This window comes from Balaenoptera ricei, chromosome 12 (genome assembly GCF_028023285.1).
Source record: "Balaenoptera ricei isolate mBalRic1 chromosome 12, mBalRic1.hap2, whole genome shotgun sequence".
NCBI lineage: Eukaryota > Metazoa > Chordata > Mammalia > Artiodactyla > Balaenopteridae > Balaenoptera > Balaenoptera ricei.
In genome coordinates, this window is record NC_082650.1 from 23,502,599 (window position 1) to 23,524,257 (window position 21,659).

Sequence of the window (21,659 nt, forward strand, 5' to 3'; positions counted from 1 at the left end):
GAAGAAATGAAGACTTTCCTAGAAAAACGAAAGCTGAGGAAATTCATCACCAGTAGACCAACCCTATAAGAAATGCTGAAGAGAGTCCTCCAAGTTGAAACAAAAGGTGCTAGACAACAACATGAAAGCACATGAAAGTGTAAATCTTGCTGATAAGATAAATACATAGAAAAATACAGAACACTGTGATACTGTAATGGTAGTGTGTTAACCACTTCTAATTCTGGTATAGAAGCTAAAAAACAAAAGTATAACTATAACTCTAAAACAAATTAATGGATACACAATGTAAAAAGATGAAATAAGTGACTAATAATATAGAGCACATGTGGGTTGGGGAAAAAGTAAACCAGTATACTTTTGTATGAAGTTGAAGTTAAATTGTTATCAGGTTAAAACAGATTGTTATAACTATGAGATGTTTTATGTAAGCCACATGGTAATATGTTGAAGAAAATACCTATAGATGATATTTTTAAAAATAAGGAAGGAATCAAAGCATACTACTACAAAAAAATCAACAAAACACAACGAATGAGAACAAGTAGGAGAATAGGGACAAAGAGCCATAGGACAGATAGAAGACAATTAACAAAATGGAAATAATAAGCTTGTCCCTCTCAGTAACAATTTTAGTGTAAATGGATTGAACTCCTCAGTCATAAGACATAGAGCCACTGACCAGATGGAAAAAAAAAAAACAAGATCCAACTAATGCTATATACAAAAGACTCGCTTTAAATTTAAGAACATACAGAGGCTGAAATTGAACAGAAAAATATCCAAAATCAAAGTGGCAGCAGAACCATGCTCCCTTTGAAATCAGTAGGGGGAGAATCCTTCCTTACCTCTTTTTAAAATCTGATGGTTTGTCAGCAGTTTTTGGCATCCTCTGGCTTTTAGATGCATCACTCCAGTCAAATGGCCATTTTCTCCCTCTTTGTATTCACATTGTCTTCCCTCTGTGCCTGTCTATCTCTATGTCCAAAATTCCTTCTTTATAAGGACACTAGTCATACTTAATTAGGGCCCATAATAATGACCTCATTTTTACTTTATAAGCAATGTTTTTTAATATGAATCTGTCCCCACTGCTACAAAGACAATAATATCAATAAAGAATTGTCAGGTTCCCTTACCAATCAGCCAAAACCCAATCAGTCATTAATATCTGAATTTCTCATAAGTATCTATATTTTTATTCTCTAATATTTCTTTAGAAAAAGTATTCTCTAGAAGTATTGCTTATGAACTTAATAAGAACAAATTACGTTTTACTAATTTTGTTTTTCCTAACATTGCCTCCCTCAATGATTATGCCCTAGGGTTATGATTCTAAAATTTATTAATCAGGCCCCTCCATATTCAATTATCCATCATTCCTGAATTCGTTTGTCTTATCTTTCCTCAGCCTTCATCTTCTATACTGAGGTTCTAATATACACTTTTTCAATTTTGATTTTAAAAAGTTTAAGATTTAAAATGTGAAACCAGAGGATAACCTCCATACTGAAAACAATTATAAAAGACATTGTTTTCCACTCTTTTCATAGACATGCTATTGCATTTCAGTGTCTTCATCAATGACTAGATTTTGCTTTAGGAATATCCTTTCACAGAATGTGAAATGTACAAAATCAGGCACATGTTACTTTTATCTAAATATTAATTTTTATCCTACTATTTAATTGATAGACTTTCTTGCCTACTCTCTCATTGTACAGTATAAAAATATTCTTTATCAGTTTCCAGTAAAATGTTTTAATAATGACTAATTACTGCATCACTGAAATGTACATTTTGAAATATTTCTATCCTGTTGTATGTTTAGTTTTGTTTCAGGTCAAAATATCTATGATTTAGAGATGGAAAGATGATTAATTAATTTTCCATTTGTTTGGGGACAGGCCACCATTTATAAAGCAAACAGACAAATCACTTCAAACAGAGAGGACACTCAAAAGCAAAGTGGTGTACTTCTTCAATTGATACCCCATGACCTTTCAAGATGAAAGGATAATAATAGTCATTCACTCAGAGAAGAAGGAGAAAAGTTCTGTGTGCTATTTACAGGGTTTAGAGGTCACTTGGTTATGCAGAAAACAAAATACAATGGAAACTGCAGAAAGCACTAGAGAGAGGATTCATGGCTACATATTTTTCTAAGCTTCCTATTCACCACCAGTTTTCATCTTTTAATAAGCCCCTCTGTTCCCCAAACTAAGGCCACATTCTGTTTATTGTGTGGCTGGGGCCCCCCTTACGTTCAGCTGTCTATCTGTGCCCTCTTTAGAGCGCAAGTAATTGGCCTAAATCAAGAGCCAAATGGTATGTCTAACTCATTCAGCGTTCTGGTGATCATATGACAGAGCTTAGAGAATTTGAGGGAGGTCTCAAACAACAAAGCAGGATATTATTTTCAGTGAAATCTTGTGGCTATGTGTACCTCTCTTGCAAGAACAATTATAGTCTTTGTTTCTCCTATGATCCTAAGAGTCAGCTTGACTGTCTCATTGAAAAAACTCAAAGGCTCTGCCATAGCCTTTCCAAAGCATCATGGATTATATAGAGACCATTCTGTATTCAACCCTTCAAAACATATGTTTAGGAAAAATGAGAGATTTCTCCACTCTACTAGTCAGAATTTATTATATTCCCAAATGAAGTATAACTATGATGGCAAAATCCTGGTTTAAAAGGCGTGAAATAGCTAAAATTTAATAAATGTAAGTTTTATCTTAAATCATTCAAAATGCAAATTTTGGAATTGTGAGTTCAGATTTTAACTCATGATTTTATTTGTTCTTAATATGTCCATTATACTTTTTCTATACTAGTTTACCTGCCCATATTTTGAAAATAAATCTGATTTGTATTCAAAGACTTTTTGAAACTACTCAGAACATACTGTTGGGTTTTTCTCAGAGCTAGTGGAACCATATTGTAAAATGTAACAGTAAAACTTTAAAGCTACAGTTGGTTGTGGCATATATAAAGGTATTGATTTCTTTTTAAAAAAGGTAAAATTTAAAATATCGTATTTAGTAAGTATCAGGGTTAGAAAGAACCTGTGATTGTCAGCAAGTACTGCTAACTTATGTTACAGATAAATTTTGACAACTTGTTCAAAGTCAAAATTGAGGGATCTAGAATCCAATACTTCTGATTTTTAGCTCAGTATTTTCCCTCATACTTATCTTTTCTCTTGAGCTGGAGAGACATGGTGCTAATTCAGAGTAGAAATTCTTATATTTTCCAAGATTTTATGAAGAAGTTACACATTTCTACCTCCAAGTTAGGTAATCTACCACCATATTCTTGAACCATGGGGAAAAATCACTTCAATTTGCACAAAACCATGAATCAGCAGAGATGGCAAAAGTCAAAGCTTCAGAGTCTCCAGGGCACAGCCTACAGGACCAGTTCAAATCAAAACTATTCAGCACAGGCTTGACGATGGCACTGTAAATTCATGAGACCATTTTTTGTATCATGTCTTTCATTTTGAAACTATAACCACTTCACTTCCTCAGAAACATCTATCAAAAATTGACTACCTTAATAAAATATCCCACAGTTAGATTTTGAAACTTCATTAGTGCATACATTTAATAAACTTGGGAACAAACACTGTGTTTTATCCTAATGTTCATGACACCAGATCTCCAGGACAAAGAGTAGAAAAAGGAAAGCAGACATTTTTTTTTTTTTAACTGTAGATACACACTAACTCAGGGCTGTTCATGTATATATTAATAAAGCTTAGAAGTAATATATTGTAATTGGCCAGAGTTGTAAGAACTTTATGATTGCACATGGAAATCTCTTTTTCTTTCTTTCTTTCTTTTTTTTTTCAGTTTATAAGGAAACAAAAATAACAGTCACTGGATCCTGAAATCTTGCATAAATGATAACCTAATGAAATGTATATTAAATGTAAAATCTAGAAAAATATAGAATAATCTTTTCAAACGCCTTGAATAAGTATCTTAACAATACCTTCCCTGGGTTGAGTTCACTTTTTGTATAAAATGAAAGGACTAGATTAAATCATCTCTGAGTATTAATCCATCCACCTGATCAAACATTATTATTCTATTAAAAATTTGTAAAGTCTATACAATTACCACCAGTTGTGAAAACTGCTTTGGTTTGTTGTCAAAATATTTATTATAAATGTTAGAAAGTGTTACTGGTTTTTCAGCAGGGTCTGATAAAAGTTTTGAATTCTCTACATCCCAGACTCAGACTTTTCTCTGTAAACACATTTTGTGCAATAAGTATTCAAAAATTAAAGACTATACATTTCAAAATCGTATGTTTAGAGTCCATATATTTATTAGCATGAGACTTTAACGAAATAATACTTTTTTAAGAGAACTAAAAATATCTAATATTTGAGGTAACAGAATCAAATATTTATTCCGTATATCAGGAGTCAGCAAACCGCAGCCTGCAGGCCAAATCAAGCCTGCCATGTGTTTCTTGAAATAAAACTTTATTGGAACACAATAACACTTATGTGTTCACATATTGTCTATGGTTACTTTAAAGCTGTAATATCAGAGTTAAATATTTGCAACAGACACTGTATAGCCGGCAAAATTTGAAATATTTACTATCTGAAATATTTACTCTCTGGCCCTTTACAGAAAAAGATTGCTGAACTTTACCAGATATTATAAACAAAGGGGAAAAAAGACCATGCAATTCAGGTTAGTACTGGAAAATAATGTGAAAAATTATCTATGTTTTAACATCCACTGGAAAAACCAGAACTTGTACATAAAAGAATTAATGGTAGTAATTTAGCTGGAAATTAGTTTTAAGGGACTTGTTTTGAAGTTGTACTTAAACAGCCAGAACAGCCCCTTGGAATTAATGCTCAGTTTTAGGTTTACAGAATTATTGTAAAGATAGTACAGAGAGTTCCTGTATACCTCATACCCAGTTTTCTCTATTATTAACATTAATATGGTACACTTGTCATTTAATGTAATACATTAACGAACCAGTATTTATATACACTTAATATCTAAATTCCCTACTTTATTTAGATTTCTTTAGTTTTTACTCAATGTCCCTTTTCTGTTCTAGGATCCCATTTAGGAAACACATTTAAGAGCCAGATCTCCCCCCTACCCCCTTGGTTATAACTGTTTCTTCCCTTAGGTTTAGACTCCCTTTAGTTGTGACTGTTTCTCAAAGTTTCCTTGCTTTTGATCATCTTGACACTTTTGAGGATTAGTGTCCAGGTCTTTTGTAGAATGTCTTTATATTGGGATTTGTCTTATGTTTTTCCTATGATGAAATTAGTCAAATGTGTTTTGGGGAGGAAGATCACTAAGGTAAAAGTATCATATCAAGGATGCCTACTATCAGCAGGACATTGTTATTAATGTTAACCTTGATCACCTGGCTTGAAATAGTTTTTCAGGTTTCTCTACTGTAAAGTTACTCTTTTTCTCTCTTTTCTTACTGAACTTAGTGGAAGAAATAATTATGCAGTGCCCATATTTAAGAAGTATGAGATTATGCTTCAGCTCTTTGGTATTAGAATATCTATATAAATTATTTGGTATTCTTCTGCATGGGATATTTGACTATTCTCCCTCATTTGTTTACTTATTCAATAATTGACTTATGTGAGTGTAGACACATGGTCATTTATTTTGTACTTTGATTTATAAATCAATACTACTTTCTGGACACACTGACTATTTTGACATACTTTGGCACACTTGCGTTATTGTATGTATGTTTGTGTGTGTGTGTGTTGAGCACTTTCTAACTCTCTGATACTACAAGATGTTCCAGATTTATCTTGTACATTTCCTTCCCCTGTCCTATCAAGCGTATCTCTGAATAGCTCTGGTTCCTTTTACTGGAGAGTGGTATTAGAAACAAGATATGTATGTTAAGTATCCTTCTTACAACTGAAGTGTCATTGCTTCTAGGCCCTCTAAGCTGACAGAGCACGGTTGATATGTGTACACTAATCTGTGTGTATATACCTATTTATAAGTACTTCTATATGTAGCCATCAGTATCTTCAGTAAGCTAAACGTGAGTTCATACTGATACTCTCATCCATTACCACAAGGATCCTTCTCGCCTATACTCCTTACTTCTCTGTAAATTCCCTCTGCAGAAGTGAGAAACCTGACTCCCTCTATTCACCATCTATTTATTAAATTGTTCAATTTGGTACACATGTATATTGGTTTCAAAAACGTAAGTCTCCATCCGCATTGGAAGAAACTTTACCAACTAGAGTACAGGGCTTAAGAACATTTTCTTTTGCATTTAGCCTTACAGATTCCACTCATATCCACAGTTATTTAAGACAGCACCTCAATCACCAACCACCCTTGGTAAGACTATTTCATACATTTATAATGTATGTGGAGTCTTTTGTCACATTCTGCATTCTATCCTGGGATCCCCAGACTTCATCAATTACTTTTTTAAATTGCATACATTAAGGTTTATTTTGTATGCTATTAAGTTCTGTTGTTTAAAAAATACTTGTGACTTGTATTCACCATTATATTATCATACAAAATAGTATCAGCACCCTAAAAATTTCCCCTGTGCTTGACCTATTCAATCCTCCCCTCTTTCATTCTGTTTTAATGAATAATGCAATGTGATCCAGTAGGTTTATTTTTTGTTCTCTTTCAAATGCAAGATCTTTCATCAATAGACAAATCTATCATTGTAATAAAGTTTGATACATAAAGGAAGAAAAGAAAAACAGAATTGCATTATCATTGATGCCCTAAAAACACTGACAAACTATGCCAGCCATTCCTGTTACAGCACTAAGAAGGATAGGCATAGAGGGAAAACTTCCAGATAGCATAAAGATTAATCATCAGTAACTAAATCTTTATGGAAAAGCAAATATATACAGGTATCAAAAATCATGAGAATCTTGAATAGACAAAATGGACTACTGAGTATTGTTTTTCACTAATCTACAGGAACAGAGGTGGATTTGTAGGTTTTTATCTGGTGAAGAAGCAGCAATTTCCATTTGGTAGAAGAGATAGACCAGTGGTTGCTGTTTATAGCCCTGCTAGCCATCATAGTTATACTTCATTTGGTATGCAACCATTTTTGCATCTTACCCAGCAATAATTATAATCCTAATATTTCTTTGTTAACTGTTCTTTGAACAAATTGTAATGTCTTACTGGTTCCTTCATTAATTAATGAGTAAGACAATTCTTTTATGAGTTTATTTTATATTTGTTTGAGAGTCTTGATTTTATCTTTTTTGAAAATTGTCCTTTAACGGGGTTAAACTGACTATAAATAAGTAAAATATATTATATTTTTGAAATAAATAGAATTAATAATATGAAAAAGAATGCTTTTTTTAAAAAACCTGGAAAATTATTTTTAAAAATAGCACAGAGCCTTCCTCTCAATTTTGCTGTGAACCTAAAAATATTCTAAAAAATTAAACTCTTTAAAAAATGGTACAAATAATATGCATTTTGAAAATTCCCTTTAATCCAATAGTATAACAACAGCTTAACAAACATAAGGAGAAAACCAAAAATCAAACCAAAACAAAAGTAAGCTAACTAATAAGTAAAGACATAGTCAGCAGAATGTGTCTGTGGGTGAGAAATGAGACAGAAACACAAAACACTAACGAGGACCGAAGCTACAGACTTCCTGAGCACTGGGAGAAGGAGAATCGGCTCCTGCATGGTGAAGGGAGATTGGAGGGGGAGCCAGGTTAAAACACTGAGGCTGAGGGTTTGAGTGGCGCTACTCTGCTGGTGAAAGGGGGCCAAACAAAAGATGTGCAACCTACTGCCAGGTACTGTGCCATTATCAGAAACTCTGGGCCTAGCTTATTTCTACCATAGCCCTACTAACCCAGGTGACAATAATTCCTAATCAATCTTAAATTCCTGTTTCTACTTAGAAACCCAAAACAAGTAGAGAGGGAAGAGATATACCCGAGGAAACATGTAGCAGAGCAAGAACAAGAGAAAAAAGCAAGGAAACAGGAAAAGGGAGACGTATCATAAAATCTTTCCATCTTTTCACCTCCAAATCAAAATTGCAAAATGCGCAAAGAAATATAAGGCTGAGAAAGAGAGTCAACAAAATAAAAATAATACATATTGTCACATCTAAGTTAAATTTCTTTTACAGAAGAAAATTGACAAAGAGTTAGTAAAAATATAATGAGGCCTTAGATTTATTTTAAAAATAAATAAGTATGAAACAAAAACATCAGAAATGAAACACAATGGAATTTTTTAAAAAACCTTTAGAAATCTCAAAATGAAAAATGTAGTCATTGAAATGAAACATAGAATAGATGATATTGTACACAAAGGTAAATTAGTGATCTCAGAAGATTGAACTAATAGTGGTTGAGACATGAATTAGAAAAATAATTAAAAGTACAAAGAATGTAGGTTAATAAAAAAATGCATTCGTTTAAGAGATGTTCTAGAAGGAGACATCAGAGAGAATTGGCTAGAAGTGATATTTGATTAAATAGTTGTTGAAAATTCTGCAAAGGCAAGAGATAGATCAATGCGTAGATAGAGCACTTTGAATGATTATTGTGACAAATAAAAGTAAATCCACATTTAGAATGATTATAATGAAGCTATATAACATCAACAATAAAAAGATTTTCTTAAAAGATAGCACTAAAAAAATCCCACCTCCCCTTCAAAGAAGGAAAATTACCCATATCACTAGTAATATTTTCAAAATGCTGAAGGAAAATAACTCTGTTGGCAATCAGCAACCAAATATTTATTCCCAGTAAAACTTTCATTCAAGAGTGAGGACAAGGTGAGTGAGGATGTTTTCAGACCAAAGCTAAGAAAGTTTATCACCCAAAGACCATCATTAAAATCACCAGAAAAGCCTGTGCACCAGTAGCAAGATACAATGATAGAAGGTATGGATTATAGGCAAAATACTGGCAATAATACTTGATAAAATGTTTTCAGAAATTAATGATAGACTGTAAATATATTTAATAATTACACATATGTGTATTATATGAAAGCTAAAGTTAAAATATAAGCAACAACAGTATGATGGAGAAAGTTGTTAAGCATGCAAAATTCCCTCTAAATAATTATATTAGACTTAAATATATAATTAAGGAAATATACAAATAAATAGAAATAAAATCTTGTTCACAAAGCAGTCAAGGAAAATAAAGGGTTATAGTGTATTTAATCAATCCTGTGGAACATGGGGAAAGAAAAAGAGAAGCACAAAAACAGGATAATAAATATTAAATACAAAATAATAAGGTAGAAATATGTAAAAAATGTCAATAAAAATATTTTAAATGCATCCGTTAAAACTTTAACTAACAAAAGATCAAGATGAAAAAAAAATTAATTACATGGGACTGAGTGAACTGATGAGGATGAGTATAATTTTTGTGACTTTCTGTCTGAATTAAAAAAAAAAAAAATCCCACAAGGACTCAGAGGCAGAGAATATACAAATCAATTTTCACTGCAAAGTAAAGGAGCTGTTGCAGTGGAGGATTACTGGACTGAATGTCAATATTATGACATAGTATGAGTGTGTTTCATGTTTGGTAATTGCAATCATTGTTGCTTTTGTTGTGGTCATCCATGTACAATGCTTGGTGTCAGTCTATTTATCTCTTGTAAAAATAAAAAAAAAATAAAAAAAAAACTTTAATCATATTGGCTTTAGAAAATCAGTTCTATGCTACTTCTAAGAGTCATATATAAAGTAAAAGTGAAAATGAGTATTAAAAATAATAGGTACCAAATAATAGATATCACATGGAGTAAGGCATCTGTTTCTCATAGAAATAGGTTAGTCAAGGAGACAAGCATATTTTGCTCCCAATAGACAATATACGTTCTTTTGAGTGTATATTAAACTAAGTACTAGGTCACAAAAATTTCAACAAATTTCAAAAAATCAATGTCATACAAAATATGTTTTATGACAACAACACAATTAAATAGGGAATGCAATACAAACATAGCCCCCCCCCACCCAATCACATGTGTCTGGAAATTTTAAAATATACACTTAAATAACTCAGTGGATAGAGATGAAATCAACATGAAAAGTTTGAAGCTTTCTTTAAGCAATTACTTTAAGATAATTGAATGTGTACTCAAAAATTTCAAAATTTCTTGCCTCAAATACATACACAAATACAAATATTCAGGCCTATTTTTCTTAAAAATTCCAACAGATATTCTAGATTTTTTTCTCTCTGATTCTGGGAAATAAACAAAGCTATCTGATCCATTTTACAAGGCTAACCTTATAACTAAAACCAAAGACAGTACAGAAAAATAAAATCACAAATCGAACTAACTTACAACTCTCAGATGAAAAATCTGAGATTAAGCAGAAGTAGGTTGAATAACACATCAGGACCAATTACAGTTCATCCAGGAATGTTTGGATGTTCAACATTTAAAAAATCTATTAAAATAATATATCATATTGATAAAATAAAGAACATTTTAATGATCATCTTAAAAGATACAATTTCACTTTTGATCGAAACTATTCTTTAAATTTTACAAAAAATAAAAAGAATTTCCTTAATCTAATAAAGGGCATCTTTTAAATTCTACAGCAAATGAAATACTAATTATGACAGTAGAAACATTCTCACTAAAACCTGGGATAAGAGAATTATGTATATTATGCATACAACGATTCATCATTCCTGCACAAGTGAAGAAAATATATAAAGAAACACTAAAAATGAAAAGAAGAATAAAGTCAGGTTTTTTTTCAAGTCATAATGGTCCACTTAGAAAATGCAAGAGAATGTAAATATATACTATTAGAACTAATGAAAGAGTTTAGTGATGTGCAAGAATTTTTGAAGAAAATTAAAAAAGGGTACTGAAGGATAAATAAAGATCTAAATAGAGAGTTGTACTAAATTCGGATTGGAAGAATTGTTAGTGTGACACATTCTCTCTAAGGTAAACTAGAAACCCAATCCCATTTCAAAACTCATTGCAACAAACTAAGTGCCAGTTGTGATCAAGACAGTTTTGAAGAACAAGGATGAGATGGGGCAATTGCCTGACTTACGGAAAACTATAATAATTACAGTGTTGGTACAGGTGTGGACAAAGTCACTAACAGTGTTGCGTAGAGCACCTAGCATATACTAATGTGCCTTTATAAATCAGCAAAGACAGTATGTGACTATTCAGTACATGGACAATTGGCTAATCATAGGAAAAACAAATAAATTTAGATGCTTACCATACATATTTCTTCTATACTTTCTACAGTGAAATTAAAGACATAACTGTCTTTGGAATAAAATAGGAGAATTTATACATGAACCTGGAGTATGAAAATATTTCATATTTATGACAGTTTCAACTGCTGTAGATAAATATTAATAAAAGCTACTAATTAGCAGTTGTTAATGAAAAAAATTCAGGAGGATAAAAACTGATGTGTGAAGGTGAGACATGACAATGCGAAGTATTGTCATTTATAGATTATTTGATATGATTTAAAACTGGAAATCTTTGGAAGATACTTGATTTAATATCAAGAAGAGTGTTTATGTCAGATTTATACCTGCTCACTATACGGTAACATTTCTATACACAGTTACCATAAAAATGACTCATAATTTGACCATAAAAAGTACTACATGCAACATATTAATAAAGTGTTGAAGCTATCCCCTTTGCAACATTAATCTTGATGCTATGTATACTATTACTTCTCAAGGAGCAGAATGTAATTCATCCCTATCATTTTAAATCATATATGAAGTCTTTGATAGAAAGCCTCTTAAAGTCCATGTTAGTTTTATTTCTGCATACTTCATAGTGTGGTATTCCTTTGTCAATTTTTGTCCTTAAAAAATGTAAAAGCAGCACTGTACTCAACTACAAAAAATAAATACTGCTGGTCAACAAAACACTATAAATAAATTTTATAGACAAATTACAATTGGTGGAAGATAATGTAACTGTCAAATTATGTTTATTATGAAACATTTATGAAGAATTCCTACAGATCTATAAGAGCTGCTACAACTCAATAATATTGCCAAAAAATCAAAAGGAGAAACAACCTAATTGAAGGAAGGGGAAATATATGAAAATGAGTTTTCATAAAATTGGGAAGTGAAAAAATTATAAAGAAAATGTTTGATATCACTAATACTCAAGAATATGCAAATTAGAAAACTGAGATTTTATTTCACATATATCAAATTGGTAAAATTTTAAATCTTTATAATATCAAGGGTTAACATAGATAGAGAGTAACAAGAACTGTTGTGTCCTTAGGAGTATAAATGGACAAAAACATTTTGGGCAAATAATTTCCAAAAAGGATAAAGCTGATGCATTCCTGTTAAGTAAAGATGGTTCAAAATAGAAACAAACAAGCTAAAGCACACTAAATTCTCATCTACAAGAAATGGACAAGTAAATTATGCTGTAGATATCATGATAGAAAATACTATGAAGAAGTTACAGAATCTGGAGCTACACATATAAAAAAAGGATACATTTCAAAAATATTTTAAAAAGCAAGTTGCTGAATGATATGTGCAGGCATTTTTAAAGTTTAAAAACTTGCAAAATTACCATATTTTGTTTGTGAATACATACATTTATAGCAGCCCATAAAATTATACAAATACATCCAAATGATCCAAATCCTATTCATAAAAGTGGTTGCTTATGAGGAGGGATGTATAAGACAATTAAACAAGAAATATACTTTAAAAATTTAAGTACAATTCGAAAAGAAACATAGCAAAACTTTATTATTTTGATGAGGACAAGGAATGTGGATGTGGATGCTTATTTTTAATAACTTTCTGATTATTTGAAATAAGAAATATTAAAATAAATCCCACTGAAGAATACCCTTAAGTATTTATTTAACATTTATGGCAAATAATAAATGGATAATAATGCAGAAAACAATTTTGAAAATTAAAATAATGATTTGACAGTTGCCTAGAAGATGTTAATATTTAACATAAACCTACTGTAATGGAAATGATATAAATTATCTTGACCAAGGAACATACAAATAATTTAAAGGAAGGGGGGAAAAATCAGAAAGAAATATAACAATATGTAGTAGTTAAGAAATGATCAAGAGGGCATTTCATAACAATGGGTGAAAGAATAGATTATTGATTATTCTTTATATGTTTTTTTAAACACTTAACCAGCTAATGGAAAGAAAAAGTAATAGAGCTATTTTGTATCATATTTAATATGCATTATGTATCTTATGCATTAAATGTATATGTGTTTTATTGTATATTGCCAAGAAAATATTCATAGAAAATCCTCAGATCATATTTTAAATCTATTTAACTGTCTATAACTTTAATAATAGTTATCTTAATTTTATTTGAAAACACCTAAAATACTAGAAGGAATATCTCAATCTGGAGATGGTAACACAAAGTTGTACATCTATGTGGGGCTTGTGTTTCAGATCTGTGTACATTACACACCACATTATGCATTTTATACTGGAAAAACATGGTTACCTCTAAGTAGAGGGTGGCAATCAGGTAGATAAATTACATAGAATGGTTAGATTTTTGAATATACCTTGTTCTTGGTATTTGATTTTGAAAACACATGAGTATTTTATATATGTAAATTAAAGATTAAAAAAATTAAAAACAAGATTTTAAGAAATAAAATGAAATAAATGAACTAAAAGGATTGGCCAATGAAATGTATGTGAGCTTAGCCTTTATTTACTGAAAAAAGTAAAAAACTGAAACAAAATAAAGGAGAATGCATGAATGATTTGGTACTGTGCTTCATCAGTTCAAGAATAAGAGAAAACCAGAACCTGTAAGTGAAAATATCAAAATACTTATGTAAATATTTAAAATATATATAGGATAAGAGATATAAAGTCAAAGGAAAAAGAATCAAAATAGGAGAAAATATTAAACATTCTGTCACATATAAAAGCCTAAAAGCTCCAGTAAATATTGATAAAGTAGAGATGATTCCCATGATAAGAAATATAAATGATCAATACACATATCAGAAGATCTCAAATTTAAAGGAGATACTATTGTTAACACATCAGATTGATATAAGGGGGGGAGAATATATATATATATATATATATATATATATATATATATATATATATACACATACATACATATATCTCCAGTGTTGCTAAATGTTTCCAGAAACTGGACATTTTACAAATTTTCATTATTATTTAGTTAAAAAAATATTTGAGGCAACCTGGAAGTTTCTATAAATGTTTTTAAAATGACTTTTTTTTTTTAAACATCTTTATTGAAGTATAATTGCTTTACAATGGTGTGTTAGTTTCTTAAAATGACTTTTGACCTCCAAATATTATACTGGGTACTTATCATGTAGAAATATACATATTTATAGTCAACTATATTCAACATATCCTGTGTCTAATATCAAATATTTAGAAATAACTAAATGTTTAGCATAATAAGTGTGGCAATATATAAAATAAACTGAAGCAATTTTTTAAATTGGGGTAAAACTGTAATGTCTATTAGGAGATTATAGTTGAAATGTTACACCTTGCTGCCATACACATAGGTGAAAACAATGTTGCAGAGCAGTCTGAAGGGCATTGCTTAGCAAGAGTACTAGGAGTCTGTAATTGCAAGAGACTAAAAATAACTTTGATGAGTTATTCTAAACAGAGACATATTCAAAGTATTATTCCAGCCCAAAGAAATGAAAAACGAATTGCAAATTCAAGTCTCACAAAAGGCAAAGACTCCTGGTAACAGTTACTGTGGGGCCATCATGAATCTTATTTTTATCTGGTCCCTGATTCTCTCCAAGTATTGGGGTCATTGTCTCAAAGGTTTCGCCATGTCCACCAAGAACTACAGGGTTGTATGCTTTATACTTTGAAATTAAAGAGGATAATATTATTCTTCTACCAAATCCAGCTCAAACTTTTGGGAAAAAAGCAAACAAAACAAAACAAACAAAACCCAAAAAAACTGTTTGGCCAAGTTGCTTCTAACCAATATAATCAGAGAACTGGAGTGTGCAGTGCTTGATCTCTCTTGGTTTAACTAATCTCAGTGGTGAAAGAGACACAACAAAAATGTAGAGGATTCTGACTCTGTGGCTAGAGTGCAGGGTTTTCTGTTTGTATAATAAGTAGTGAGATACTAAAAAGGTAACCCTAGTAACTTACTATTTAGCCAAGGGAAATAATTGGCTCACACTGGAGAGCAGTCTTGATTTAGGATGGGATTCACTGTTAATCTGATTCACTAGCTCAACAGCATTATTAAAGACCCATCTCATACCATTTCTTCCTTCTGCTATGTCAGTTTTGCCCTAAGCTGGTTGCAGGATGACTGTCAATATTTTTGAACCTACATTCATTCTCATCCTCATCTAGAGAGAAAGACATCTTCTGGAAGCTCTGGCCAGAGAATGAGAAAGCCTCTTTCCCAGACACCCCCATTTTGTTCCCTTTGCATCTCAGGGACAAGTTTGATCACATAACTTTGCTTGAACCAATGACTGTGACTGAGAAATGGGATTGTGTACAATGTTTAGGGCCAGGGATGGTGCCATCTTCCCCTGAAAGCTTTTGTGTTACATATGGAGGGAGAGAAACCAGGTAAAAATGGCTAGAGAGAGAGAGAGAGAAGAGAGAATGGGTTCTTAGAAAACAAGCCCAACAACAAATCGTTTGAACCTAATTTGACTTCAGAAAATATAAAGGGCTTTTAAATGGATAGAACTCAGTGACTCTAATGAGGAGACTTTATTTTCTTTTTAATGCCCTTAAACACATTCTGTTGGATTTCCTTTCCCCAAGTCTGGAAGATATGTGAGGCAGTTTTTAAAGTTTTTCCAGTCACTCTGTCTTTTGGAATAATATTTCAGGTATTTAAAAGCCAAATAGAAGCAAACCCAAAATCAATCTCTCGTTACATACAAAATTGTTCCCTTTCTTTTCCCTAATCTCCCATTCTCATCCCTGTTTCTACCACCATGATTCTAGTTTATGGCATGTAAGTTTCTTACTCTTCTTGATATATCTTCTCTCCTTTTTGCTTCTAGATGGGGGAAAGCATTCAAGGGCAAGAAGAAAGATCTTTTTATTTACCAGATTTTGCTTTTTGGGTTCGTTGATTTTCGTTGTTTGTTTGTTTGTTTTTAGCTCCCAAATTCATTGTTGTGATATATCTATCATCCCTGGCTCTTTATCTCCTGAGGCATTTTGTTGAATTTTTGGAAAATAACCCTGACAACATGAAGGAGGTCCCTATGCTCCTCTCCGAATAACTCTCATCATGAGCTGCTTTGGTCCAAGGAGGACGCCAGTAAAAATCTTATATATCAGTTAATATCCATCTGTAGTGAGATGCTTACTGTCAGTGACGTATCTCAGCTCTCCATACTATAATACTGTTTTTGTTGTAAGCTCCCCTCTCTTGGATTTTTTGGGAGAAAAAAGAACACACAATTCTTATCCTTTTAGTACTTTCTTCCCCTACAATTGCTTTGAATTGTGTTAATTTTAGCGTAATTCTAGTCTCACCAGCATAAATGTTGTTGGCTAAAGTTTGTCGATGAGGTTTACAGTCATTACATAAGTTAGACCTGCATGTACTTTTCTAGACTCACTCTTTAGACTGTTTGGGCTTTTTATCACTAATATCCTCAACTTTGACTCCTGGCTCCAACTCCCATGCAAAATCAGGATTCTATTTTTTGTTTAAAAATCTATGTAGCAGCTTGAATTAGAAGAATAGAAGAGAGGGATTCCATGTTTTTATTAGAAATTTTAAAATAATTGAAAAGCTGTTTACTTAAAAATATGTTTAAAATAATCTTTTTAAAAGTTCCATGATGAACATGTGTTATCAAACAGAAGAAATGTAGAATGTGTGTTTTGAAATTATTCTATCTTAAATAACTATTTGTTCTCTAGGGTTTCACAGGAGAATTCACAAAGAGCATTTTTAAAGTTGCCTTTGTGCTCTGAATGATATCTATAGCCCATCAGCATGCTTTTGTGGAATATATAGATAAGGAACTGACAATACATTTCAACAAGCTTAATTTTGAATTGAGAGTTCCAAAGAAAGTGTATATTTAGGCTATTCTGTTTATTTCTGAGAAAACTCAAATTATATCTTTCTTCTGAAAAAAATTAATTTCTAAATAAAAAGTTAAAAAGAAATAATTAAAGTTTAAACAAGTCCTTAAATACCCCAAGCAGACCATCTAAACAGAGCTTTTGTTTAAGGAAATATAGATATTATAATTGCTGATTTATACCTGTGCCAAAATGATAATTATATCTGATATTGGTATTGATAGAGTTAAGAATTAACAGCCTGTACTTGTTAAATAATAGTATTTCTACACTTCAGCTGATTCTAGTTCTGAATATAACCTTGAACCTATTTATTTGTCTAATCAAAAAAATCACTTTCTTTAATATGTAAGAATACAGAGATATTCCTATAGAAGGCATTCTTTGTATAATTTATAAAACCTAAAATATCCAATGAAATCAAAAAATAAAACTTCATATTTGCACTTGAGTGATTACAAATTGGAGACTGTTTTAATTGCTGTTGGACAGGCTTCAGTCTCAGGAGCTCACCTAGACTCCTTTCATGTTTTGTTTTTCTTTTTTTTTTCCTTGTGCTACTGAACAATTCTGGATATGGTGAACATGAAATAGCTCTCTTTACTCTTAAGCTTCACTCTATTTTCAGAAAATATTAGGGTTTCTCATAAACTCAGACTTAATTCTGTGATTATCAAAAGTCAAAACATGTATACATATGGACATATGAATTTATCTACACACATGTATCTGTAGAGAAGCACCTTTCCTTTCAAGAAATTATTTAAAGTTTATTCTAATGATAAATCTCTATAAATCTGTATATGCTTCTTATTATCTTGATTCTAATGACACATACGTGAGAGATATATAAGTACTAATTTTAACGTATGGTGATAATTTACTATGATTTCAGTAGTTCATGTAAATATGGACACTTTCTGTGACTAGCTTCTAATCTCTGTAATGAATGCAACAATCTAAGAAATACATGTAAAATTTCATAGCTTCTATATGATTTATTGGATACAAATGTATATATTTAATTGGTTTATGTTGATATACAATAATTTAAAATAAAGAAAATAAAAGAATAAAGAGAGAAAGAGGCAGACACAGAGTGAGACAGGGAGGAAGGAAAAGAGAAAAAGTAAGTTTCAGGTTCCCTAAAGCCATACAATTGTGTGTTAATGCTCTATCAAATTCTAATTACTGAATTACGTATCCAGAAATTAGAAGCAATACAGTTTTTATCTGAATTAATAAGGGAGATTCCATATAAACCTCTTTCACTTTTTCCTCTCATTTATTATTATTATGGAAAAATAAAATAAATGGTAATTTGTCCTGTATCTGTATACACGACTGGGTGTATGTGTACATATAGTCATTGTGCAATATAGTAATTTTCACAATGTTTTATCTAAAACCAAGAATCATAAGAGTAGCATTTATTAAGAACACATGAAGGGTTATTTTGGTCATCATGACTTGTTTGCTTTCTGCTGGTAATCAGATAAGTGCTGTCACATGACAGGAAACATTAAACAAATGGTCTGGGTAAGGTTACATACATTTGTGCAGTAACCTTCTGTCTAAGTGAATAGTTAATTGGACACCTATGTGAAACCCTATTGAAAAGTGGCAGTTCCATTAAGCCCTAAGTCAATAAAAACAAGAGCCTAATTTGTTTTTATTACTACACAAAAGAAAATTCTAAAAACATTTAAAATCTGCAGGAATTCATTGTGGGGTATAAATATGCTTCCTTGTCTCTCCTTTTTGTTTCTCGGGCTGTAGTCTATGCTCTTCAGAGAGGCTTTTTAATATTCAGGATTGGTGTTTTTGCAAGGTGAGAGTTAAGGCAAAATATTTGGAAAGCTGAATTCCCACTCTAGTGACTGCTGGGACCAAAGAAACTGTTCTTTTCATAATTTCAGTCATAAATCTTTCACTCACTGAATATTGCTGAGGGCATAGGACCCAGTAGAAGAACCCAGGGTAAAAGGAGTTCAAGAACCTCTAGTTTTCTGTTGCCCTTTCTCTCCTAACCTCTGCCCGCTCCATTTCCATATTTGGAATCTTTGAAAATGGAGCTAAATTGAAGCTTACTTAAAATGCTAGAATATAAATAGGATGCTGCTATTTATTCCAATTTGGACGTTCTATAGCAATAGGCAAAATAATTTGATCATTTTAAGAGAAGACATGTTATGCAGAAGATCATAGCCTATTAAACTGGACACATGGATTCAAACTTGCCACCAGAGAGCTGGCTTTTTCATCTACAAAATGGAGATAATAATAATATCTACCTCATGAAGTTGTCCTGAAGATTAAATGAATTCATTTATGTAAAGTGCTTAAAAGAGTACCTGACCATTATAAACTCTATCTAATAGTTTGCTATTTATTATTACTTGAATTGATTAGATAAACTCTCTGACTATAAGTTCAACCATTTATCAGTATACACAGATGTTTTTTCTAATATGAACATTTTAGTCAGGCTAAGATAAAGAACTGTAAAATTAGCTATTTAGATCAACAATATTCCTCTCAGTAGAAAGATTTTAAAATTATTTTAACTTATCAGGCTATTCCAAATAAAGTAGCAACTTTGTGGTTAGAGATACTGCCTAATATATAAGTATTCTAAAATTCATGTATGAAAATAGAAAAATATCCAAGAATGCTAAACAGTCCCATCATGTCTTCTTGTCTTATTGCAGCTAAAGCCAGTAAATACTGAGTATGTGTAGGAAAATTGATTAGAAATTGTGGGGGATTAAAAATATCAGACATGGTCCTTGTCTTCATAGGTTCACAAAAGGATGGAGGGAGAGACTAGAGAACAAAAGAATGCAAATCTAGTTCAGAAAAGTGAGAAATGGTTTACTAGTGGCTAAAGGTTTTAATGGATGAATAGAGGAAAGAGAAATGAATTCTGACTTACTATCTAGAGCAGCGATTTCACATTTATTGAGTATTTGGCCCTCTGCCTATTAGGACCATGATCCGTGATTCATGGCTGCTGCATCGCGTGGTACTTTAAAATATCTAGAACAGCTCAACACTGTATATTTGTAAGATTCAGTAAGTTAATGCATTTAGTAAGCATTTGTAGGTTAATCATAACCTATAGCCCTTCTACACAGCACAGAGAAAACTGAAAATGAATACAAAGCAAATATACAGTTTAGATGTATAATATGTATTATTTAGCACAGTTCAGACAAATAGCACATACATAAACACATGCACACTAAGAAATTATTCTCCATTTTGTTTTAAAATCTTATTTGCTGGTCAAGAACTGTTGTAAGTGGAAAAAAAAGTAGACCAGCAATAGCTAGGTAAGTAAAGTGAAAAGATGTCGAGGTCATTGCTAATAAACTACTACATAACATACATAAATTAAAACGTTTATTGCTGTGGTTTTAGTTTTAATTCAACCATTAAGGGAACCTGCATTCAGTATCTGATAGAAGGTATGTGTCTTCCTCTCCTTGAAAACAGGAAGAGATTTATTTTTGGCTAGGGAAAGAATTATCAATTGTTTTATGTACATCAGCAGCATTATGGTGATTTAAATGTCCTTGTCTTTCTGCTTTTCCACAAGATAAGAGATATATTAGCAAGTAGGAGTAAATGGGAGGGGAATTCTTATAGGAAAATAGCTGCTTGAAAGTGCTAAGAAAGCAATTAAACACCTGCCTGATTGAGTGGGAAGCAAATGGGTCTCTCCCACTAGGATTACAGAGGAGTGAGGAGATGCAAGAGAGACTTGGAATAAAAGTGATTATGCAGAAGACTGGAAGACACAAAAAGGGAAATTCTGAAGTCCCGGGAAGTGGCATGGAAGAGAAGAATCCTCTAAGTACCATAAGGGTAGGAAGGCAGTATTCAAACACAGGGAAACCAGCTGAGCATGAATGCCAGGGTGTAAGCAGGTGAATCCAGAACTTTGAAGGACTGAGTTAATTTGAGTGACACTAATGAAGAGAAGACACCAGTGTCAGTTTTTCTACCACGGCAGAGTCTATTTTTGCCCTTGATTTTATACTTGGTGATATTTGCGAATAGGTAAGGCTTGAAAGTATGCGTTTACTTGCCGGAAAAAATAAAAGAATATCCAGAAAACACAGCATATGCTTCCAAATTTCCTGGCAAGGGGCCACATTTTTCATCTGTTTTAAGTTAGAAAGAAGATTAACAGATAAGATTTAAAAAAAAAAAAATAGGTATAATTTAACAAGCAGCTCCAGAGAAAATTGATGGAAATCTTGAAATAACAAGGGTGACTTAGGAAGATCTCTTTCACTGAAGCCTGAGCAGAAAAACTGCATGCCCTATTACTTTAAACAGTGAATAATAATAGTAATTCAAAGGAATTGGATAAAGTCATAAGCCATTGTCTTTCAGCCCAAATCTATCATCTGGATTCTACTGTGAGATGTTGGAGAAGGGACTCTGCAAACTAGATTTCTCCTTTACCACTTGCCTACCTGCCA